Source organism: Lissotriton helveticus, chromosome 6 (assembly GCF_964261635.1).
Source record: "Lissotriton helveticus chromosome 6, aLisHel1.1, whole genome shotgun sequence".
Classification (NCBI taxonomy): Eukaryota; Metazoa; Chordata; class Amphibia; order Caudata; family Salamandridae; genus Lissotriton; species Lissotriton helveticus.
The window spans coordinates 758,647,561-758,664,230 of record NC_136067.1 but is presented as its reverse complement, the minus strand read 5'-3'; positions in this window follow the sequence as shown (position 1 = coordinate 758,664,230).

Below are 16,670 nucleotides of genomic sequence, written 5' to 3'. Positions count from 1 at the left end.
GCATAGAAGTCTGCTTTGACTGCTGGCAACTCTTCCGGCCGTGGGAAATGGATATAGTCATCCTTGTACAGCATCATAGCTTTTAAAACATCCCAAAGTACCATGCTGAACATGGACTGTGACATCCCCCCGGCATGTCCAACTGTGTACTGAAAGGTTCCAGTAGCAAAAAAGTGTAGGGCCGCCATCACCTTTGCTGTGGGTGTAATGGAACCAGGATAAGTCCTTCGTGGCTGCAGATGAGGAGACAATTGGGCAACAAGCTCCATCAACCGACGTCGATCAAGACGGAATTTCCTAATCACCTCCTCGTCAACCATATCCTCAGTGTATGGCTGATGCACATTTGGAGCCCTCCTGTGTGGGAGAGACATGTAACTTGAGTCAACTTGCAAACGACGCATACGTGTGCAACTACATCACATGTAAGCCAACATTAGCAAGAAGAAAAATGTTTAGGAGAATGGTCATATGTGTGACATCTCTGATAGTTACTACAATACGGAGTGGCCCTTTAACAATGTGCAGCCACTTGCAACAGGAAGTGTGTCAACACGTACAACGCAACTTAGTCACATGTCAACATTACTGACAATACGTGTGTCATGACCCTAATGTGTAGAAGCCACATCACAGACACACATGCAAGTGCATGCACACAAACGATAATGATACACACACACCATGTCATCATGCACCAATGCCAACACCAACAATGGTGAGCATACAGTCATTACATGCATGGTGACACAACAGCCAACACACATATACTGAATGCATGTGTACCCCCACCATTGTAGTCACCTCGCCTGAACCACACACTGACAACAGATTCAGAATGTGGCCATACAGCCGTGATGTCATGTGTAGATGTGAAGATGTAATAACGTCTGTAGGGTTACACCCGACGTCAACACGTCGACATGCACATCTGTTGCACATTGTGTGCCCACCGATGGGCATAGTATGGACACACATGGAATAGTGCATGACATATGAAGTTTCCCTATCACGCTCACAACCCTCATGACGCTACTGCAGACAACACATCACGGTGCAGCGTCTGACAATATAAAATCCTTGGCGGTGCACTGCTTCCGCTATCTTCCAATGGCCATACGCGGCCAGCGTTCCCTCTTCCCATTGGCTGCATGTGCACGGACCGTCACGGTCACACATCGGCAACCGCACGTGCAAGCTTCCGGCACGGATGCTTCAGTTGCAACAATGTTCTATCACTGGCGCCACCATGGCGGTGCACGTACTCTGCGGGGGAGGTGCAGGCCTACACACCCTTTAGATGTAGTCAATGGACATGGCAGTTCATGTCCCCTCTTACAGTCACATTGCATCATCCACCGTCCACCGGCCGGACCAGCCCGGCCTAGGACCGGCGTGCCGGCCATGTCAGCCACCGCCGTGCCGGCCATGTCAGCCACCGTCGTGCCGGCCATGTCAGCCACCGCCGTGCCAGGCCTGGCCTAGGACCGCCGTGCCGGCCATGTCCACAACCGGCGTGCCGGCCATGTCAGCCACCGCCGTGCCAGGCCCGGCGTAGGACCGCCGTGCCGGCCATGTCAGCCACCGCCGTGCCAGGCCCGGCCTAGGACCGCCGTGCCGGCCATGTCAGCCACCGCCATGCCAGGCCTGGCCTAGGACCGGCGTGCCGGCCATGTCCACAACCGGCGTGCCGGCCATGTCAGCCACCGCCGTGCCAGGCCGGCCTAGGACCGCCATGCCGGCCATGTCAGCCACCGCCGTGCCAGGCCCGGCCTAGGACTGCCGTGCCGGCCATGTCAGCCACCGCCGTGCCAGGCCTGGCCTAGGACCGCCATGCCGGCCATGTCAGCCACCGCCATGCCAGGCCTGGCCTAGGACCGCCGTGCCGGCCATGTCAGCCGGTCCTAGGCCTGGCCTGGCACGGCGGTGGCTGACATGGCCGGCACGCCGGTCCAAGGCTGGGCTGGTCCGGCCGGTGGACGGTGGATGATGCAATGTGCCTGTAAGAGGGTACATGAACTGCCATGTCCATTGACTACATCTAAAGGGTGTGTAGGCCTGCACCTCCCCCGCAGAGTACGTGCACCGCCATGGTGGCGCCAGTGATAGAACATTGTTGCAACTGAAGCATCCGTGCCGGAAGCTTGCACGTGCGGTTGCCGATGTGTGACCGTGACGGTCCGTGCACATGCAGCCAATGGGAAGAGGGAACGCTGGCCGCATATGGCCAATCGAAAGTAGCGGAAGCAGTGCACCGCAACACCAGGGCCAGTCATTGGCCCTTTTACGAACACGCTTCCAGGGCTGACCAATTGCTGGCGACGTATGCCACTGACACGTGCTGAGGGCCCTATATATGTGTGATGTCAAAAAGCACACATCCTACGCTGGGAACCAGTGCTGCCTGTTCACCTCGACCTGCTGCTGCTGAGCTGACCACCGACTGCTGCCTGTGACCATCACCTCGACCTGCTGCTGCTGAGCTGACCACCGACTGCTGCCTGTGACCATCACCTCGACCTGCTGCTGCTGAGCTGACCACCGACTGCTGCCTGTGACCATCACCTCGACCTGCTGCTGCTGAGCTGACCACCGACTGCTGCCTGTGACCATCACCTCGACCTGCTGCTGCTGAGCTGACCACCGACTGCTGCCTGTGACCATCACCTTGACCTGCTGCTGCTGAGCTGACCACCGACTGCTGCCTGTGACCATCACCTCGACCTGCTGCTGCTGAGCTGACCACCGACTGCTGCCTGTGACCATCACCTCGACCTGCTGCTGCTGAGCTGACCACCGACTGCTGCTCCAGTGCCATACTCCGTGATCTTGCCATGTCGAGAGAAAAAGAGATCCGGTCTCGTCCCTTCACCGCCGCGGAACTTGATGTCCTCGTGGACGGTGTGCTCCGCAACTTTGGACGGCTCTACGGCGCACCCGGACAGGTGGTAAGTGCAGTGTGGGACATGTTGGTGTGCATGAGGTGGCCAATGACTCCTTGCTTCTGCAATCTTAGCTGTGTACTGTGGCCTCGACATATTTTTTGGATTGTGCATGGCGGATGACACATACGTGTTGCCCCTATCTGTGTGACAGGCCAACTGTCCACTGACTTGCACCCTTTTGTCTCCCATCATGGTAGGTCAAGCTGCACCTTCGCAAGGACGTGTGGAGGAGCATTGCACGTGATGTACGGGCATTGGGGGTGTGCAACAGACGACATACACACTGCCACAAACGCTGGGACGACATTTCCAGGCTGAGCAAGAATGTAGTGAAAGTGACACTGGGGATGATTCCAAGGACGCCACGTCTGGCCCGACGCTCCATGGCCCCTTTCATGCACCGTATCATTGCTGTGACGCATCCTGACCTGTCCGAACGGCTGAGTGTGGATCAACAGCAAACTAGCGGTGAGCATACTGTCTGTGTAGGATACTTGGGAGTGTAATGCATGTATTGGTGCCCAGACACAGTATTGAGTTCCGTGGTGCGTATGTATCTCTGTGATGCCATGTTGGTGCCATTGGGTGTGTGTAATTTGACATCCAGGTCCGGCTTGTTGACACGCCACTTGCTTAGTAGTTGAGTGTTTAAGCACATGCCGTAGTGGTCCGTGGACCCATGGCAACACATGTGTGCAGATGTACGTGCTCCTGCCCTGTCCGCATGCTGTACATGTGTCACGGCCACCAACGCTTATGTAATGTGAGGATGACTGGTAGAGGTGGGCCGTGTGCAGGATGGGGGCTAGAAGAACTTTGTCAGCTATGGCATTAGGGATTCCTTGTCCTTCTGTACGTGAGTGTGCCCATGACTTACACCTCTTTTCTGTGCATTTCAGCTTTGACAGAGGGCACTCAGCCACAGACGGCGGAGATGAGTGGAGGCAATGCATCCGGATCAGACTTTGCGCACACGCAGACTGACACAGAGGAGGGCAGCGCCGCAGAGGGGGACAGGACCGTCCCTGAGGACTCGCATGTGGAGACACCATCGTCCTCATCTTCGGAAAATCTTGGTGAGCCAGCACTGTTGTCACAGACTGGGAGTGGGCAATCAACACCTTCTGTCGGGACACAGCCCACAGGGCCCACACTTCCGCCAACTGCACCATGTACTGTTCGTGCACGCAGGAGTAGGGGGAGCAGAGTGGCGTTCGGTGCAGGTACCGCTGCCCCTGCCACGGTGAGCCAAAATGCACTGTGTGCTGAGGCTGTTGATCTGCTGCGACAGCTGTGTGTGGGGCAGACCAATATGACAAATGCTTTCCAAGACCATGATAGGAAGTTGGGCAGGTGGTGGCATTCATGGAAGGGATGCATGGCGATCTTGCTGGTCTACACAGGACAGTTCAGTCATTGGCAAGCAGTGTGTCGTCTGCCATAGTACAGTCGCATGGACAGGGTGCTACTTCTGTTTCCCCATCTACACCACTGGATGTCTCAGGGGGTAGTGAATATTCTGACCAGGACTCTAATACAGGTTATTGCACTAGAAGCAGCGTCAGACAGCACGTCCCCTAGGTCAGCAAAATCTGTTCACAAAGACAACGTCAGATACACTTCAGTACACACACAGGATCCACAAGTGGTGTTGGGGGACATGCCTTCACATGCTACACAGGCATTCAACACAAAAGGTACTCCCAAGGCAAGGGATACTCCCAAGTCCATGGACAGTCCCTTGGACAAGGACAGTCAAAAGACAAAGGCACCTCAAAAGAGCAGGGAGAGTCCCAAGGGCAGGCCCACAACAGAGGAAGGGGCCACTCCCAAGGACAGGGACAGGGACAGTCAAAAGACAAAGGCACCTCAAAAGAGCAGGGAGAGTCCCAAGGGCAGGCCCACAACCGAGGAAAGGGCCACTCCCAAGGACATGGACAGTCAAAAGACAAAGGCACCTCCTAAGAGCAGGGAGAGTCCCAAGGGCAGGCCCACAACAGAGGAAGGGGCCACTCCCAAGGACAGGGACAGTCAAAAGACAAAGGCACCTCAAAAGAGCAGGGAGAGTCCCAAGGGCAGGCCCACAACAGAGGAAGGGCCACTCCCAAGGACAAGGACAGTCAAAAGACAAAGGCACCTGAAAAGAGCAGGGAGAGTCCCAAGGGCAGGCTCACAACAGAGGAAGGGGCCACTCCCAAGGACAGGGACATGGACAGTCAAAAGACAAAGCCACCTCCTAAGAGCAGGAAGTGTCCCAAGGGCAGGCACACAACAGAGCAAGGGCCATCTCCCAAGGGCAGGGACACACACAGTGAGCTGGTGTATTCTGGAGACAGGTACACCACAGACGACAAGTCTACTGGCAGGAACAGGGCACCGTCCAGGGCACAGGCAAAGTCCAGAGACAACACTCCACCTATGGATAAGGCACATCCTAGGGACAAGGATTCTCCCATGGACAGTGGCGCACTCAAGGACAGGCATAGGTCACCCCTGGCTGCACTGCGGCTGATGTTTTCGAATGAACGGCAAACAGATGTCTCCGCGGCGGAGTCCCCCCATACCTCCACTCCCATCCAGGCCAGCAGAGGAGGGAGTCCCCTGTTGTTGCATCCCCCATTACACATGATTCTGAGTCCAGGCGGCAGGCACACAGCAAACGACAAGCAGGCTCCAGCACGTCCCCAGAAAGCCGATCCCCGGCAGCAGATGCTCCACCTATGGTGGGTGATATTTGTTTTGAGTCCCCACCACTTGCCAGTTCTGTCCTGTCCAGGGTGCACTCACATATCCCTAAGAAACGCAGACACACACCATTGACACCTGCCCACCCCGATGTCGCTCAAGTACAGCTATCCCCAGCTCCCAGTGCCACCCTGCCTCCTGGCCCATACAGCCCTGTGGTTCATCATTTAAGTGGTCCCAGTGGCGCAGGTGCAGTTGACTCTCATGTATCAGATAGTGGCACTGTGTCTGTTGTTTGCTGTCATGCATCATGTAGTAGCACAGTCTCAGTTGTGCCCTCTCCTGTTTCAGGTGCTGGCAGTGTATCTGGGTCTATGGCTCATGTGTCAGTGAGTAGATCTGTGGCTGTGTCTCACACTCCTGTTTCTGGAGCTGGCAGTGTGTCTGGGTCTGTGGCTCACGTGTCAATCACTACATCTGTGACTGTGTCTCACACTCCTGTTTCTGGTGCTGGCAGTGTGTCTGGGTCTGTGGCCCATGTGTGTGTCACTCGGGCTGTGGCTGTGTCTCACACTCCTGTTTCTGGTGCTGGCAGTGTGTCTGGGTCTGTGGCCCATGTGTGTGTCACTCGGGCTGTGGCTGTGTCTCACATTCCTGTTTCTGGTGCTGGCAGTGTGTCTGGGTCTGTGGCCCATGTGTGTGTCACTCGGGCTGTGGCTGTGTCTCACACTCCTGTTTCTGGTGCTGGCAGTGTGTCCGAGGCAGGTAGTTCACGCAGTCCACCTGATTCTGTGATGTGAGGTGCTGTTCACTTCACTCACATGTTATTTCACATGGTGTGTGCATTGTCCATTGAGAACAGCCTTGCACTGTTGTGGTCCCTGGGACGGGTTGGTTGGAACACATACTTGTGCTGCCTCTGATGTACCTGCTCTGTTGTCCACAATGCCCTGTTGATGCTGTGATACTGCATTCTGCCCTCTCACGTGCTGCCTCTGATGTACCTGCTCTGTTGGCCAACTGCCTTAAGCTCAACGGAGGCAAGACTGAGGTGCTGGTGGTGGGGGGAGACCGAGCGGCTTGGACGTCGGCGTGGTGGCCACCTTGCTTGGGACCAGCACCAATTCCCTGCCAGGAGGCGAGGAATCTAGGTGTCTGGTTCGATTCCAACCTAACTTTCGGACCCCAGGTCAATCGGGTGGTTGGTACCTGTTTCGGGATCCTCAAGACCCTCAGGAAGGTTCTGGAGCTCCTTCCTATCAAAGCCCGCCAAATACTAGTGCATGCACTAGTCACGTCCAAGATGGACTATGGCAACCTGCTCTACCTGGGGACTCTCGAGAAGAATCTGAGCCGCCTGCAAGTTTTACAAAATGCCGCAGCCCAGTTGGTTCTCAGACTGCCCAGAATATCAGCTTCTAAAGCCGCGCTCCAGGCCCTGCACTGGCTTCCGGTGAGAAGCAGGGTGGAATTTAAAGCATTATGCACCTGTCATCGGATCGTCAACGGCAGGGCACCTCTTCCCCTACAGGGTCTGCTGACACAATACGAGCCCTCTCGTTCCCTCAGATCCTCTGGCTCGGGGCGCCTGTCCATTCCTAGGGTGTCCAAAGCAAGGATGGGCGGCAGATCCTTCAGGTATCTGGCTGCATCTAGCTGGAACAAACTTCCTGTGGCGTTGCGCCTGGAACCCTCGGAGCCCATTTTTAGAGCCAAGCTAAAAACATTTCTATATGCCCGGTAGTGGGTTCCCACCTTAGTACCTTCTCCTGCTAGCGCTCGCACCATAGCGCGGGGACACGCCGTTGTGCGTCACCAAGCGCTTTACAAGACCCCCTATTATTATTATTATTATTCTTAATGCCCTGTTGATGCTGTGATACTGCATTCTGCCCTCTCACGTGCTGCCTCTGATGTACCTGCTCTGTTGTCCACAATGCCCTGTTGATGCTGTGATACTGCATTCTGCCCTCTCACGTGCTGCCTCTGATGTACCTGCTCTGTTGGGCACAATGCCCTGTTGATGCTGTGATACTGCATTCTGCCCTCTCATGTGCTGCCTCTGATGTACCTGCTCTGTTGTCCACAATGCCCTGTTGATGCTGTGATACTGCATTCTGCCCTCTCACGTGCTGTCTCTGATGTACCTGCTCTGTTGTCCACAATGCCCTGTTGATGCTGTGATACTGCATTCTGCCCTCTCATGTGCTGCTTCTGATGGACATGTTCAGTGCTATGGACTGTTGATGCACTTAGCCCCTCTCACGTGCTGCCTCTGATGGACATGTTCAGTGCTATGGACTGTTGATGCACTTAGCCCCTCTCACGTGCTGCCTCTAATGGACATGTTCAGTGCTATGGACTGTTGATGCACTTAGCCCCTCTCACGTGCTGCCTCTGATGTACCTGCTCTGTTGGGCACAATGCCCTGTTGATGCTGTGATACTGCATTCTGCCCTCTCACGTGCTGCCTCTGATGTACCTGCTCTGTTGGGCACAATGCCCTGTTGATGCTGTGATACTGCATTCTGCCCTCTCACATGCTGCCTCTGATGTACCTGCTCTGTTGGGCACAATGCCCTGTTGATGCTGTGATACTGCATTCTGCCCTCTCACGTGCTGCCTCTGATGTACCTGCTCTGTTGGGCACAATGCCCTGTTGATGCTGTGATACTGCATTCTGCCCTCTCACGTGCTGCCTCTGATGTACCTGCTCTGTTGGGCACAATGCCCTGTTGATGCTGTGATACTGCATTCTGCCCTCTCACGTGCTGCCTCTGATGTACCTGCTCTGTTGGGCACAATGCCCTGTTGATGCTGTGATACTGCATTCTGCCCCCTCACGTGCTGCCTCTGATGTACCTGCTCTGTTGTCCACAATGCCCTGTTGATGCTGTGATACTGCACTCCTCCCTCTCACGTGCTGCCTCTGATGTACCTGCTCTGTTGTCCACAATGCCCTGTTGATGCTGTGATACTGCATTCTGCCCTCCCACGTGCTGCCTCTGCTGTACCTGCTCTGTTGTCCACAATGCCCTGTTGATGCTGTGATACTGCATTCCTCCCTCTCACGTGCTGCCTCTGATGTTCATGCTCTGGTGCCCACTTTGCCCATGCTCACGCATACACTGTGATTATACCCCTATTATGTGTAATAAAGGTAGTCAATCATGTCTCGTGGTTTGTCGTTGTCATTCCTGCTTGCGTACTACAAATGTGTATTTCTATTTGCTTCTAATCAGTGGTTTCGGTAACATGACACTCCCCCTCCCTACGTCACGACCCTTGCAGGTATTCCCCTCCAGACAGCCAATGGTTTGTGCCTTTCCTGCGTCGGCGTCGATGGTGGGCCAAGACTAGGACGTGGTGGATCGCGAAGAGCATCGGGAAAGCATGTAGCGCTGGGTCCATGGTGGCGAACAGCTTGTGGTGGGTATCTCTGCTATGTATCTTTTCTTCGCTGTGGGGAATCCGCCGTGTTCAGACAGGTTGTTTTTCAGCAGCGGTTTTATGTGTATTTTCCGCCATCTTGATTTGGGGGACGGTCTTAGACGTCAGTACGTACGGCAGAGTCTAAGGATTCGTTCCGTCCGCCGCGTGGTCGGGTGTAGTTGGGCGGCGGTGCGTGATTTTCCGTCGCAGACGGAATTTTTACACTATTTCCTATCCTGAAATGGCGGACGGAGTGTCTGCGGCTGGCGGACACGGAAAAGGCATTTCCCGCTTACTCCAGGGCTGCGGTCGCTCTTCCGTCCGCCATCCTAATGAGCCCCTAAATCAGGAAGGACCTCAAGACCTGGCTCTTTGACTAAACCGCAGATCCACCCCGCCCCCCCTGCCCAGAACCCTGCTTGATTGATTGATTAATTGATGATGGAATCTGAGGGACAGCCTCGCCAGAGCTGGCAAAGTTTATTGCTGTCACTACTGAGTTTCGGACTTAGTATATGACAGTAAGATATGTGAGGATGGAGAGAGAGCTGATGTTAGATATGCAGCAATGGCCTTCTTAGCAGAGGTCTGCTGAATTGCTCTTCCTGAGCAACACTATTTGGCATTCATGGAGTGTGTGGGGATCTAGAGGCAGCAGCCTCCTTTTCTGTGAAGAAGAAAGCATTCAGGCAGAGCCTTACTTTGTCTGTCCGAGAAAGGCTATTACCAAAAGCTGGCACAAGATTTTCCTGCATAGCTGTTCCCATGTTTTGGGTGCTCTAGTTTGATACATCCCTTTTGAATATCTGGAATGGTAGCCATCACCTAAAATGAACATTGCAGGGTCTATTCCCAAACGAATTTTGTAATAAGTAAAATAGCACTACAGTAGTACTAATCACATACTATAAAATGCTATTCACAAACCTACAGCTGGAGACGTCTCTCATTTTTTGATTGGGGAGATCACAGCCACCATGGCAGATATCTCCACACGCGCAGGTATAGGCTTTAGTAGTAAATATTGGAGGGACAAGCAGGAGTTGTTGCAAAATGAGGAATATCAACTCCTAAATGGGAGGGGTTTAGGAAAATGTAAGGAAGGGTCTAGGGAGGATCGCCAAACACATACATCCACAAATGAGTAAGACCACTGCTATTCACAAACAACATATTTAAAACTTACTACAGCATTAAAAGTGTCAAAACAGGTGAATATATACTTCTGCCCTGCCTTAGAGTAAGTCATGCACTGTACATGGCCACTCACTAGTACTGCAACACACTTCCATGGAAAAAGATGGACACAGGGAAATAAATTAAACCCCATAAAACTAGTGTTAAAGTGATGAAATTATTTAATCACTTAAATCATATGCAGATATTGGTAATGTTAAACATTGCATATAAATCTTAGCTAATTGCTTAAATGTAAAAAAAATAATAAAAAAATAATAATATGATTGAACTTTCATTAAAGAAATACAAAATAATTGAAACTGATTAAACACCTTTTTAAAAAATACTTGCTACTCGGTAAATAAAAATAAAAATGTTAGCGAATAAAGTATTTTTTTAATTGCTTAAACAGTTATTTATAAATTCAATTAATATATTGATATAAATCAGCTAGATAATATACATTTTGGTTGATGTGTTAATATACTAAAATATTTAATTTCATTAGTTCTATTTCAGATATAAATATGTAAATTATTTTACATTTATATTTTAAATAAAACATTTTTAATATTAAAATCTTAATTCATTTTCCCTTTACTTTCCCATAAGGAGATGTCCATTGCAGTGGGGAAAATCTCCTACATGTTCAAAATTAGTTCTAATAACTTGACAGTCATAATCCCTGTGGTAGGAGGCTCTGCCATTTGATTTGTGGGGATGAAAACAGATAAGTCTACAGTTTAGGTGTAAATCGACATTTGAAATGGTGAATAGCAATAAAAATGTAAAGAATAACGTCACATAACAGTACATTTTCACAACTAAATATATGTATGTGTATTTATATTTGGGAATAGGCCTAATGAGCCAAACAAATCTCAACCATATGCTCATAAGACAAATCACACGCTTCCACCACTACATATAAAAGCATAGATGTTAAATACAAGCATATTTAACAGAGCCAGGGTGAAAAACAGTCCTTTGGGTAACTGCTCTAGGGTAACAAATGATGTTCCTAGGTGACCTGTTCAAAAAGTCCAGTAAAGGGCAAAAACAACCAATAATGAAAAGGGTAAAAGCTTTAGGTCACTTCCTTTTCCCTTATCTCCCATAAAGGAATCAAAAACCACAGTTTGTCTACCCCTGTCAGAAATGGTGTAAATAATTTGTGAGTGGGACCACTCCCACCAACACAATAAACCCATCTTTGGATGGAAAATGCAGTTCTGAGAACATCTCTGATTAATCCCAGGTAGTTATGACACAAGTAGCAGGTAATCCCCAGAAATGCTTGTCAAGTTCAAGCAGTATCAACTATTTTAAAGTAAAGGATTGTTAAATCTGGCATCTTTGGCGTGGTTTCCCCTGACTTTTTGCCTCTACCTCCTGTATTTTTGTTGTTGTGCTGGATTTAGTTTTTGCTTGTTTAGATGCTTTGGGCACTTTGTCACTGCTGATCAGTGTCAAAGTGCAAGTGCTCCCTGAGTAAATTGTTATTGTAATTGGTTATCCATAAGTGGTATATTTGTATTACCAAGAAGTCCCTAGTAAAGTGTACTGAGTGTGCCAGGGCTAGTGATTCAAATACTACTAGTGGGCCTGCAGCACTGATTGTGCCATCCACATGAGTCGCCCTCAAATAGTTTCTCAGGCCTGCCACTGCAGCGCCTGTGGGCAGTCTGTGGACTGCCATGTCAACTTGGCCGGTGTCCCCACTGACCAAGCCTAACCCTTCCCTTTCTGTACACATTAGACACCCCTGTGGAACGCCCAAGTTACCCTCCTGGGCAGGGTGCAGTGTATGTGAAAGGTATAGCATGCACTAGTGCATGCTTGTGAGTGGCAGGGGCTGGGTGGCTCCCAGAGGCTTAGTGAGCCATCCCTGGGCTGAATTGCTCCATCTGCATGTGGAGTGGTGGGAGGGGGTAGCACATGGGCCTGAGTAGGGCTGTGCCTGCCTTCCACAATGCTGGCTCCACCTCCTGCTGGGCGGCTGATGACCCCGCCCCCTCTCTCTGAAAGGAGAGGAGAAGCCAGGAAAACAAAGTGCTCAAGGAACACCCAGAACTGGTTCAGACCAGTCTCAGAGCCCTCCTGCACAAAGGGAACAAAGACATTTAGGGGTATAAGTATAGGACCCCAGACTACAGAAAATTAGATCATCCTGGAATCAAGAGGAACCTCTGCCAAGGAGAAAGCTGAAAGACTGAAGAGGAAGGACTATCCTGCTGTGTGTTTGTGGGCTGACCTGCAGTTGCTTTGCTGCCAAGGAGAGGGGAAGGACTTTGCTTTGTACTGTGCCCCCATGCTTAAAGAGATCTCCCAGGGCCTGAGTAGAGCTGGCTCCCTGTTAAGAAGTCCCAGGAACAAAAGGAACTTCACCCCCAGCTTTGCCCCTGAACACTACTGAGAGAGCTCTGTCCTTCCTAGAGTGCTTGGGTCAGATGTGGTGCCTCTGGAAGTTGTACCTGATGTTGGGAAGCTGGATAAGAAGAAACTAAAGACAATCTGCAAAGTTTCACGCATTGCTCGCTTGCGGAACGCATTGCTTCGGTGTGGGAAGAGTACCATCGCTGCGAGTATCGTCGCAGAGCCTGTTGTCACTGGGTGAGATCGTCGCATCGCTTGCTTGCGGACCGCATCACGTCGCTGTGAGAGTCGTCGCAGAGCCATCGCATTGAGGGGCCGTGAGAGGAGAAGATTGACGCTGAGCTGCGCATCACCACCGCACCTGAGATGATCGACGTCCTGAAGATTGTCGCACCGTACCTTTGCGAGACGCTTCCTACAAAACCTGCGCACCAGAATCCATACAAGGTATAGCATCCCTCCCCATACAGACCGGAGTCACCGCACCACTCCCGCTGCATCCAGCGGGGTTGACGCATCGCCTCCCCAGGGTCTCAGGAGTGACGCATCGCTTGTTTTTCAACGCTGCAGCTTTCTCTTGGAACTTTTGTCCCATCTAAAGGTACTTTTGGCTAAAACGTGACCCAAATGTGGATTATTTTAACACAACCTTAAGAACTCTTTTGAAATCATATCCTTGAACTGTGTATGTTGTATTTTTGTTGTTTTGGTCTTGTTTAGTTTAGATTAAAAACTTCTATTTTTGGTGTTTTCACTGTGTTACTGTGAGTGTTTGTACAAATACTTTACACATTGCCTTTGATAAGCCTGTCTGCTCGTGCCAAGCTACCAAGGGGGTAAGCAGGGGTTAACTAAAGAGTGTATCCCACTTACCCTGACTAGAGGCCAGGGTCCCTATTTGTCACAAGTACCTACCTGTGCCAACTAGAGACCCCGAATTCTAACAAGGATACTGGTGCAATAAAGTTCCAAAATCAAATTGGAAATATAGTGAAACATTTAATGACCACAAATACATTAAAATCGTTTAAAGGGAACCAGACATATGAATTTCCAAACTTTGAATGCAAAAAGTACCTATAAAGAAATCATGCACTATAGAAAAACAACAGTTCAGGGTGGATTGGAACTTAAGAGCAATTTTAGGCCTGCTGGGAATGGGGTGGAGGTCAGATACACCTATTCACAGGTTTTACAATCAGATTTAGTCTTCAACTACCGGGAAAGCTCCTTCTGATCAGTTCTCCAGCCCCAATCGCCTCAGGGCAGACTTCAGGGGATCAGGTCTCCTTCCAATCAGGTAGCCTACACGGTATCGCCCTCTTTAAACAATTTTACCATCTTGGAGTCTCGAGTCCTTCTGCTTTTTGTGGCCCTGAAGCAGGTAAACAGGAGTCCAACTACTTGACCTTTAGAAAGTAGTTCAAGTCGATGTGTGCCAGCAGTATTCAGATGCCTTTGAGTCCTTGTGTGATTATCAGTAGCCAGAAGCCAGGATTCTTCTTTCAAGAGGGCCTTACTCCTCAGACAAAGTCTTCCCAGGGGCAGAAATTTTCTGAGGTGTGCTAGTGGTGCCAGATTTATCCTGTGCACTAGCTTGATATTGGAGAAGTGGTGATGAGCAATCCTAACAATTGTTTTCACAGTATATCCACCTCCTTTTGAAGCACTTTCACTTTGTCATATTGTACAGCTACCCATAAGCCCTTGATTTAGAATGTCGGGACCGCGCTGTCAACAGGCAGGCTTGTCTTCAACCTTTTGGCCACTCCCCTAACTGGAAGTGTGATTGATGGCAATAATGGTTAAAAGACATAGAGCCGATAATAATCTTGCTAGTATAGATACTTAATTGCAACAGAGATGGAATCTCTCTACCACGAAGACTGTGGTCTTCCTGCCACATTTATATGTGGATGACCTTAGGTTTAATCATGGCGTAGACTACTGTCTCTTCACTGTGATTAAACCCCTCCGATGGCCTTATGGAGTAAGGCCATGGGAAGCGGACCTAAAATTCCTCAACCCTAATTTAGATGAGCAGAATTGAAGATCAGTTTTCATTTCACATCACTGCTAGGAAAACCTTGGTGATGGGAGAGGACTCACATGATGAAGGAAGGCTTTTCTTTTTTATTTTGGGATTTTGAAAAATAAAGAATAAAGAAAACAGTGTGGTGCACAGCTCCCTTATTTTGAGGGAGTTGTGCACCAAACTGTAAACAGCATTGACAGGAACCACCATGAAGGCAGTTCATGCCAATGCTTTAGAAAGGACTGCAGCTTGATGGCAATTCCTAAATTTGGCAGATAGAATCTGTGTAAGGTAGACAAGGTAATTTACTCTGTCTCTTTGACAGAGAAATGGGTAGCCCACCACAATGCAAATCATGCCCTTAGCTGTCTGAAATACAACAGATAACAGCATTCTTGTATTATTTACATAATGTATTAATATACAAGCTGAAATTCATTTTTTCACTCCCCATATATTAACTGTGAAAAACGAACATTAAGATGGATAACTGCAGGCATCAGTGCCAAAACATGGGGCCCGATTCACAGAACTAACTAAAGACAAAATCCTAAACTTACTACCATTTCCTAAACTGAGGAAAATCCTAACTTTAAGACTTTCAGTATTCAGAGACGGCATTTAGGAGTCCTAAAGTTAGGAGTCCTAACTTTACTACTTCTAAACTGAGAAAAATCCTAACTTTAAGACTTTCGGTATTCACAGAAGGCATTTAGAAGTCCTAAAGTTAGGACTCCTAACTTCTCTGAATACCGAAATGAGTAAGTGCCTTCTGTGAATACCAAAACGAGTAAGTGCCTTCTGTGAATGCCAAAATGATAGTAAGTTTAGGATTTTGTCTTAAGTTAGTTCTGTGAATCGGCCACATGGACATCATAATAGAGGGAAACTTGATCAGAATATAGATTGCAATGAAACAGTCAGGCAATCACCACCCAGAGTGTAGACAATGTATTCTGCATCACAGACGATGAAAACTCCTGCATCTGGACATGCCAAATTTCTCAGAAGCCTTCAACACTGGCACCAAACCATGTGTGTATATGTCTTACCTCATTGCTCACTCTGTACTCTTTCTCAAAATTCTACATCTCTGCTTACTCCCACCTCATTCTCAAGACCTCAATCTCCATGAGTGTTTTTGAGCCCATAATTATTTATTCTTTGAATACTTGTAGTTATCTTCTATATCGAATGCCTTGGAATTAATCTCCCTAAGTATATAATCAAGATTCACCAATTTACTATTCACATATACCTTGAGGTGTCCGTATGTTAAATGTTAAACAATGCCTTTATAGCATTTAAGCATGGCTACCCAGTTATGACTGAAATTAAAGACCACTAAGATGCCATTTTTCCTCAACAACAGTTACATTAAACCAGGGCAAATCCAAGAAAATATATTCAACATTCACTGCTATCAGACATTTAATCCTTAGATCTCGAAACAAGTCTTCAGAACCACCATTCAGCTTTGGCCTTCTCAGACATTGGACTGTTGCAATATTCTATTTACTGCTGTTCTTGCTTGCACATTGAACAAAATGTAGAATGTCCTCTATGGCATTCCACAGCTCATCAAAGGTTAGTAGAAATGCACCCAATTCTGTCCCATCTGGGTAAACCTACTTTAGTTGCTCTGCATGAACATGGCTTAACATGCTGCAATAACAAACAGTACACCACAATACCTGATCACATGTCATCACAGAACTAAACATCACCAGGGACCAATGCAACAAAAAGAGATTTTTTTTCCTTGATGAATCCAAACAGCTTGTCAACTGCCTCCTATCTTCATCTTTGAATGGTATATGTGTCACCTGCTGTACCATCACTGATAATGTTGTCAGTGGCAAACAAGATCATCTATCATCCCCATAGTGGTAAAACGCAGCTTTTGTATTGTGCTGTGTGTTATAGACTTGTAAAGCTATGTTATGGTAGAGGGTTTCACAGATGTATGCAGTTGCTAAAGACTGCCATAACTGCTTTTAGTGATAGAGAAGTCTTCC